At 45.0% G+C, this 8,537-nt stretch overlaps 2 long non-coding RNA genes across 2 annotated transcripts; both read right to left on the bottom strand.

Moving 5' to 3' along the window:
• Positions 1–1,088: 1,088 nt before the first annotated feature.
• Positions 1,089–1,661, bottom strand: LOC107278268 (uncharacterized). Its single transcript, XR_001547329.3, has 2 exons — positions 1,552–1,661; positions 1,089–1,304 (listed from the first exon to the last, which is right to left on the bottom strand). It is a non-coding gene; the product is annotated as an uncharacterized lncRNA (long non-coding RNA).
• A 1,246-nt stretch (positions 1,662–2,907) lies between these two features.
• On the bottom strand, positions 2,908–3,486 carry LOC136357364 (uncharacterized). Its single transcript, XR_010742682.1, has 3 exons — positions 3,419–3,486; positions 3,166–3,336; positions 2,908–3,086 (listed from the first exon to the last, which is right to left on the bottom strand). It is a non-coding gene; the product is annotated as an uncharacterized lncRNA (long non-coding RNA).
• Between the last annotated feature and the right edge of the window lie 5,051 nt (positions 3,487–8,537).

Raw genomic sequence — 8,537 nt, 5'->3', positions numbered from 1 at the left:
TCCACGCAGGCCCAAAGGCCAGCCGGGTAAAGTCTATCTCTTTTCCCTCCCCTCCCTAAAACGAAGCCAACAAGTCTAGTTTACATCGGTCTACGAAAGAGCCCCAGTCCACCCCTGCCTCTGCCGATGTCGTTGGTGCTGATAGATGCGATGCCCACACCTCAGGGATTCGCGCGCCGTGGTGTGCAGCCGGTGAATCTTCTGCCGCCTCCTGTCCTTCCGTTGTCTGACGAGGAATGGTTTTAATTCTCCTCCGATTTCCCCCATTGCTACATAAGTTAGTGATTCATTGGTAGATCTGCTTGTGGTTGAATGTACAAGGATGCTTGGTAGATCTGACTGATGTTGAATGTGCAAGAATGCAAGAATGAATGGAGTGAACTAAAGCATATGTCCTGGTATGCATATTTCAAAGTACTGCGCATATGTGTATTATACCATATTGTATTATGTACTTATGCTATGAAATTATATGTGGAATCCTCCACTGCATATTTTCTCTTGGTTAATTAGTTTAGGAAAAATTGCAAATATGATCTTGTGAGAATTTGTAAAGTACATAGAAGGCCATTTGTTTTGACAATGAAGTATGGTTTGTTGTTTGTTGATTTAGATCTCCGTAATACTGCCTAAATTTAAATGTATGTTTGGTGAACTGAAATTAGATATGGTTAGTGCTGTCATAATTTTTTAATGACTATTTGTCCTTGTGAGTAAGGTTGCCATTCCTCGGCTGTATTGCCTTTAGCGTGGCTATATGTCTCCCAAGACTAAGAATACAAGGAATGTGATAGCAGCCGAGAAATTGACCATGTTTCCTCCCCCCTCCCTTTGCTTTCCTAGTAGGATTCGGAATACTCTTTGGCATGACAATCTTAATTATCTCCCATAGTCTAAAACTCACAAAAACATCAGAAATCCGCTAAGAATAAATTAAGTAAAGAACATGCACACACAAATAATAATAATCATGTTGCATTAAATTGCTAAGGTCAGAGACCAACAGATGACACATTGGATAGTGCTATGGCCTTATTAAAAGTAGCAAGAGAAATTAAATATGCTTGTGAGCGCACACATGCACGACGTACAAATAGTTGGGACCAACAGATGGATCGACTATAGATCGCTCCATATGGTCAACAATTTATTGGAGATAAACATTAACATAACTTGGCCATAACTTGAAGCAAAACAACATATTCTTATGAAAGGCATTAAGACTGGTAGCAATGCGAGTATGTTGTTTTAGGCTTGTCCTTCCATCTTAGCAAGAACTCCCATTTCGTCCATCTTAGCAACAACTGTGAAATTAAAATATGGAAATCACATTAGCGCATTAGTTAATTAATTTTGTAGTGGAAGTAGAGCATTAATTGTCTTCATGTTGCAAGATATATGCCTGAAGTTGTCAGATGGGATGTGAAGTCAACAAACTATATTGATGAAAATGCATGGAAGGCCACACATATGTATTAGTCCACGATATGCTACAAAGTCTGTATCTACATATAAGAAGTGCATTTAAAAGAGTGACTTCAGTGAATTTACCAGAATCGGCCAGAATACATGGGAAACAACAAGTGTTCTTGCAGACTGAGTCGGAGCCACCAGCAGCAATACAACCAAAACAACATGCTTTTGCCCGAGAGGATACACTACACTGGCCAAGGTCACCTGTGACGGGCCCAAACCCTCATCTTTGACGGCTTCGCGCATGGTCAGTGATCAGTGGTCACTGGTGAGTCCAGTCACCTTTGACGGGTGGCCGGCCGTCACAGGTGACACCCACCTCTGACGGGCAAGTTACTAGAAGGCCGTCAGAGGTGCTGGTCTCCGCTAGCCTAGGGCGAGTTAGGACCCGTCACAGGTGACTCATCTCTGACGGCCCTTTAAATAAAGGCCGTCAGAGGTTGAGGTCTCCGTAGTTAGAAGCTGTCACAGGTGATCTACCTGTGACGGCCCCAAAAGTAAAGGCCCGTCACAGGTAGGTCACCTCTGACGGGCCTTTATTTGCTAGTCCGTCACAGGTTAGGTTACTTTTGACGGATTTTTGTTCCGACCCGTCACTGATGAGTTAATTCCAGAAAAAAAAAATGCTAAATATTGGCTAGCCTCAGGATTTGCTAGCCATGCCCTCTGAAACACAGATACATTACAGATATATTCTAGTCACAGATACATCACCCCCCCAATATAACATCACAGATCCATCTCAAACATCACAGATCCCCAACAACACATATATGCAGTTCAAATGCCACAATTTTGCACAGCAAATTCACACCCCTTGAAAGCCACAATTTCGGTCGTTGCTCATAGAACCGCATATATACTTACCAAATGGATTAAAGCCATAATGTACTCGACCTCCACAACCTGTCAATAAGGGAAAAAAAAGGAGAAAACAGATGAATAGTACAACATAAATCGTAGTTGATCAAATGTGATGACAATTTAGTAAAGTACCATAAATATTGCACATATGAAAGTAAATTACATTGCACTCTATAAAAACATAATTTTTTACATCGCCAGAAATTATAAAAACATCTTTTTTACATCACAATAAATTATCTAGCCAAGTTCATGAGTCTATTTGGCATGAAAACGTCCTTTCTTGTTCATTATTTCTGCAAGAATAAAGGCGCACACTTCGCCTCTGATAGCGGGGGGGGGGGGGGGGGTTGATGGGTGAGATCTTGAAGCCAGCTCTACCTTTCTGTTTAATAAATAAGAGGTTAATTAGCACGTTTTGAATAGCAATGTAGATATTGAAATGAGCTTATTCGCCATTAGCAACAACCTCAGGGTCGAAATCTTTCACCTCTCTTAGAAGTGTTGACATGTTGTGGCACACGTGGAAACCACATTGGTCTCCGATCTGTTTTGCGCATGCAAACTTGGTGTCATGATAAAGTTCGTTCTTGCCCTCCTTGTGCCTACCACCCTTTTCCACATATGGGCCCCAAGCCATATTTAAGGCCTTGGTGATTTCACTGAAATCATAATCTTTGGACTTATTGGAGTTAAGGTAGGTAACCCTACTCCACTTAGGTACGATGACTAGGAGAATCCAATGTCGCCTGCGCAGTGGTTATGTAGCGTTAGTACTAAGAACCTTAACTTCAAAAACAATATACACGAAGGGTATTGTCCTCTTACTCTTGGTTGTGTGCGCACATGATGTACTCCTTGTCTTGATGGGCCCATAAACACCGGTTGACATAGTCAACCACCTCAGTGAAGCTCTGTCGTAAATTAACCTCATTCACCATGGATGGATCAAGGAACCCAACCTGATTACCATGGCGACGACTCTCGATCCAACACAACCTTAAAATATTTACGTATTAGAACTAATTTAATTAGGAGATATAGTCCAGTCATATCACAAGTATAGAAGGTATGCACTTACAAGGAGTAGCATTTTAGAAGACCAGTGTCCAACTTCCGGATCCTGAAAAGGTCGAAGAGGTCATCAAAACCTATAGTTATATAGGCAGGCGACGATAGGAACGGCTGGTGGTCGTGATGTCCAACTATGGATGACTCCCTCATTTTCCGCTTGGCATTGCTTAGCTCCATGTATTGCTTATGTAGCTCTCGGCAAGCAATACCCATCACAGCTAACACATTGTCCTCCACCAATGGCATGCCTAGCTCAAATTGGGCTGGCGCCCTCACGACCTTCCCCGATTTGCTCACCGGCACCGACGTCGCAGCCTTGCCCCTTTTTGGCTCCGGCGCCAACTCCCCGACCTTCCCCTTGCCGCGTTCACGCTTCTGGCCCTTGACAAGTGGTGGGGAGCTATCGGCCTTTCTTGTGGTCTTTATTGGAGCCAAGCTTTGAGCTATATCTGCCAAGTCCATATCAGCTCCACCGGGAGAATGAGGTACTGACAATGCCGGTCCACGGGGAGCCTCAATTGATAGCTTAGACTTGGGAGGTGTAAGCTCCGTCGGTCGACTTGGACGAGGAGTCATCTTCACAACTATGTCTTCTTTGGGCCATTGTATGAACGTCTTGCGCGCATCGCCCAAAGTCATGATTTCATCATTTGGGGGCACGGGCAGCGGATAGCCTGACCAGGTGTCCTTTACTGTATCGATGGACACCTTGGCATACCCAGCTAGCAGGTCTGCGCCGTGGACCTTGTCTGTAACCGAGGGCTTGAAAGCCATGCCCTCAGCGACTTCAGGAGCGAAAGTTGGGTGGACTCTCGCTAGTAGGACACACTGTGCTGCACCCTGCATAAGGTGAAAGTTTGAATTTAATATTGGAATGTGTACATGTCTTTTATTAGATATGGATCGGATAACAACAATTACCTCGATGTGGTCCACTGCAGCTAGTGGTGCGATCGGGAGACCAGGGGCCGGCACCTCTGTGGATGCACAACTACTCCTATGCTGTGATGGACTCGCGTCGTGTTGTACACGAGGAGTTGGTTGCACAGCAGGTGTTGTGACTCGGGGTATATTCATGTCGGCGAGGACCTTGTTAACCCTTTCTTCCACCCTTGCATTCATGCTAGCTTCTAGTTCTTGAATGACCTCAACCTTAAGTTCGGCCTTCAAACGAGCGTCCCTCTCTTCCTTGGAGACTTTTCGTTTCCTGTATTGGGATCTATACTGAGGGAGTCCATGCTTCCAGGGCACATCGCTACCAATTCCCCGAGTTCGGCCAGGATGTTTTTTGGTTCCGAGCGCCTTTGTGAGGATGTCATCTTCGCGCCTCTTCGGCGCGGACTCAACCTCGCTTTGTGAAGCTTGTTCAGCAACCAAGCCCAACTAGAAAAGAAGATAGTCGTTTATACGAACTTGTACTTTATACGAACGGAAATTAGTTAGGTTAAGTAGTGAACTCACCAGTTCCTGATAGACGACGGCATCACTTTTGTTCTCAAATGTGACAGAGCCGTCCGGGTTGACCTTACCCCTTGCCCGCGCCCAGTTGCGAGCTCTTTGTTCAGGGATGGCTGAAAACGGGGCAGGGACATTCGCTGCTGCAGCGGCTGCATCTTCTTGTGCCCATATTGCCTCCTTGCCGATGTACCCTGCGGTGCCCAGCCGATGCGGGTGCTCATTCCGCTGTTGCAGTAGGCGATGTGCCTCGCTTGATTCCCTAAACTCTTGGGTGGTCTTGAGAGAGCAGAATTCCTCCCACACCGCTTCGGTTATTTGAGGGTATTCATCGAACGGCGTATGATTGCCGGGCGGGTTGACAAACTCGGTGAAGAGCTTCGACTTCCAATTCTTCCAAGCTTTGCCCATCTTTTGGAATGCCTTCCGCTTGAGCCTATCCTTTGCTTCGGCTGGAAATGTGAACCATTTCTCCATTGCCGTCCAAGCTCGCTCTTTCTCGGCTTCTGTGACCTTCCCGATATCTTTATGGAGGATCCCGAAGTTCTCACGTGCCGCTAGCCCGCAGCAGTTAGACCATCTTCCAATGACAGTCCTGGGCGCCGTGGGCCTACCACTAGCGTCAACCTCTCTTATAACTTGCACTGTGGTCGGCCATATATTTTGTGACCGCGGATTTCTACTAGACCTACTTGCACTTGTCCCGCCCGACATCGACGTATGTTGTTCCTGCGGCAATTCTGCAGCACAAACAGAAGGCAATATTTGCTAAGGGGTGCTAGCTAAAATTTATGTGGTCATGTGGTGAAAATTTATCCTATAGATTACCATGAATTTCGGGTTGTTGGACCGCCGTTGTCGCGGGATGACCTTCGGCAACTGCCTCTGTGGCTGGGTTTGCTTCTTCCTGGATCCTCGCAGGTGTTGGGGAGGGCGGGTTTGCGCCGGGCGTTGACATGGTTTAACTTTCGCGAAAAAGATTATAAATTTCCTACCATTAGACTAAATAGCATTAGATCCAATGTAATACGGGGTATACTATGAAAGATATGGCCTCAGTTTTGCTGAGAAATATGCATAAATTACAATCATTTGCATGAAGGGATAAAAAGAGGAAATCAGCTACTAGGAGGAAAAAGCAACCCAAAGAAAATAGAACAAGTGTAGTTCATCTGTTCTTATCCATAAAATAGAACAAGTGTAGTTCATCTGTTCTTATCCATAAAGAAAAGAGCAAGTCCAGGAAATTAGAGCAGTAGCAACAGCATGGCCATATAATAGCAGCAATAAGAGCAGTAGCAGGGCCATATAACAGCAGTAGGGGTATATATGCCACAGGGGCAGCAACAGCAGGGGGCGATTCACATAAACAGCAACAGCAGGGTGGAAATTCACATAAACAGCAACAGCAGAGGGAAATTCACATAGACAGCAAGGGTATATAAATCAACAAGTGTAGATAATCTGTTCTTATCCATAAAGAAAAGAACAGGTATAGATAGAATGTTATTAAGCAATTCATCCTTGGCCATTTAACAAGAAGTACAGGGGCAACAACAGCAGTGGTATATAAATCATGCATATATTATTGTAGATAAAAAAATGAACAAGTGCAGAAAATCTGTTCTTATGCATAAAAAGAGAGCAAGTGCACAAAATCTGTTCTTATGCATAAAAAAAGAACAAGTGTAGAGGTATATAACCACTCTACACTGGCCATTTAATAAGGAACAAGTGAACAAGTGGTGGGGCAAAAAAATGAACAAGTGTAGATAATCTGTTCTTATTGAGCAATTCATCACTGGCCATTTAACAAGGAACACATTGGGCAGCAGAAGCAGGGGCAAAGATACTCCACAGGGGCAGCAACAACATAAAACAAGGAACAGGTGTATTAACAAGTAGCCCACAATAACAGCAGTAGCAGGGGTGTAGATAAAAAAGGAGACAGTACTACTAACTTCATGTAAACAGCAATTCATCCATTCAATTCAAGCAAGTCTAGATAATAAACAGCCCACAATCATTGTGGCAGCAGCAGCAAGGGTATATAAATCATGTATATAAACAACAATTCATACAATTGACCTATTCATAGACAACAAGGGTATATAAATCAACAAGTGTAGATAATCTGTTCTTATGCAGAAAAAAAGAACAAGTGTAGATAATCTGTTCTTATGCATTAAAAAAAGATCAAGTTTAGAGGTATTTCTGTTCTTGAGCATTCATCACAGCCCACCATTAATTTATCAAGCAGAGGCAAGTGTAGATAATAAAACAGCCCACAATAATTTATGTGGCAGCAGCAGCAAGGGTATATAAATCATGTATATAAACAACAATTCATGCAATTCACCTATTCATAGACAGCAAGGGTATATAAATCATGTATATAAACAACAATTCATGCAATTCACCTATTCATAGACAACAAGGGTATATAAATCAACAAGTGTAGGTAATCTGCGGCCAATCTATCAATTCTTTCATTTGAACTAAATTTCAAACCCTAAACCTAATAAAGTTCCTTAATTATCAAAGAATGACAGAAAACAAAATGCATGGAGAATTTTGGTGTCTAGGTCGGTTCCGTCCATGGACTACACTGACCAATCCACCAAAAATTCCCCATGCATTTTGTATTCTGTGATGGTTTGATAACCTCAGAACTACATTAAATCTACAGCCAATCTATCAATTCATCCATTTGAACTAAAATTCAAACCCTGTATATGCTTTATTTATAGGAAAAGGGAACATTACCCCTAACTAGCTAGCTAGACAAACTATTTCTAGCTAGCTACCCTACCTATCTAACCACACTGTTGCCAATCTATTAATCCATCATTTTTCAGCTAAATGTAAACATTATCCCCAAAATTCAATAGTTCTAGCAAAAGGGAACAAAACAACATATAAAGCAGTATACAGTGCACAATCTGTATGGAATGACAAGAAAAGAGCACAATTATACATATGCATTTTCAATTCATTCCATTGAACAAAATCTCATCCATTCCATTGCATCATTCATTCATCCATTAACTCCACCATTCCATTCATCGGCATCAGAGAGAGAGGGGTACCTGGAGAGGAGACGACGAGCAGAGGAGGCGGCGCACGGCGACGACGAGTCCCGGCCGGCGCACTGTGGAGGTCCCAGTCGAGAGGAGGAGGTGGCGGAGAGGAGATCCCGGTGGCGGCGATGATGGTCCTGGCGTGGCGACTAAGAGGAGGTCCCGGCGGCGGTCGAGAGAGTGAGTGAGGCGGCAGCAGTGGAGAGGGCGGTGGCGAGGAGGGCGGTGGAGAGGTCGAGGCGGAGATGGAGAGGGCGGTGTAGAGGGTGGAGATGGCGGCAGAGAGGGCGGCGGAGATGGCGGCGGAGAGGTCGAGACGGCGACGGTGGAGATGGCGGTGGAGATGGATGGCGGCGGTCGAGAGAGTGAGTGCGGCGGCGGTGGTGCAGGCCGGCGTCGGGAAGGTCGGCAGAGAGGGTGAGCGGCAGAGAGGTCGGCAGTGGAGAGGTCGAGGCAGCGGTGGAGAGGAGGGCGTAGAGGGTGGCGGAGAGGGTGGAGAGGGCGGCGGATTTGGCGGCGGCGAGGGTGGCGGTGGAGAGGTCGAGGCGGCGGTGGAGAGGAGGGCGGCAGAGAGGTCGAGAGAGGCGAGGC

Source organism: Oryza sativa, chromosome 7, assembly GCF_034140825.1.
Source record: "Oryza sativa Japonica Group chromosome 7, ASM3414082v1".
Lineage (NCBI taxonomy): Eukaryota > Viridiplantae > Streptophyta > Magnoliopsida > Poales > Poaceae > Oryza > Oryza sativa.
The sequence above is the reverse complement of the archived record's forward strand: the minus strand, read 5'-3'. Positions and strand labels throughout refer to the sequence as shown.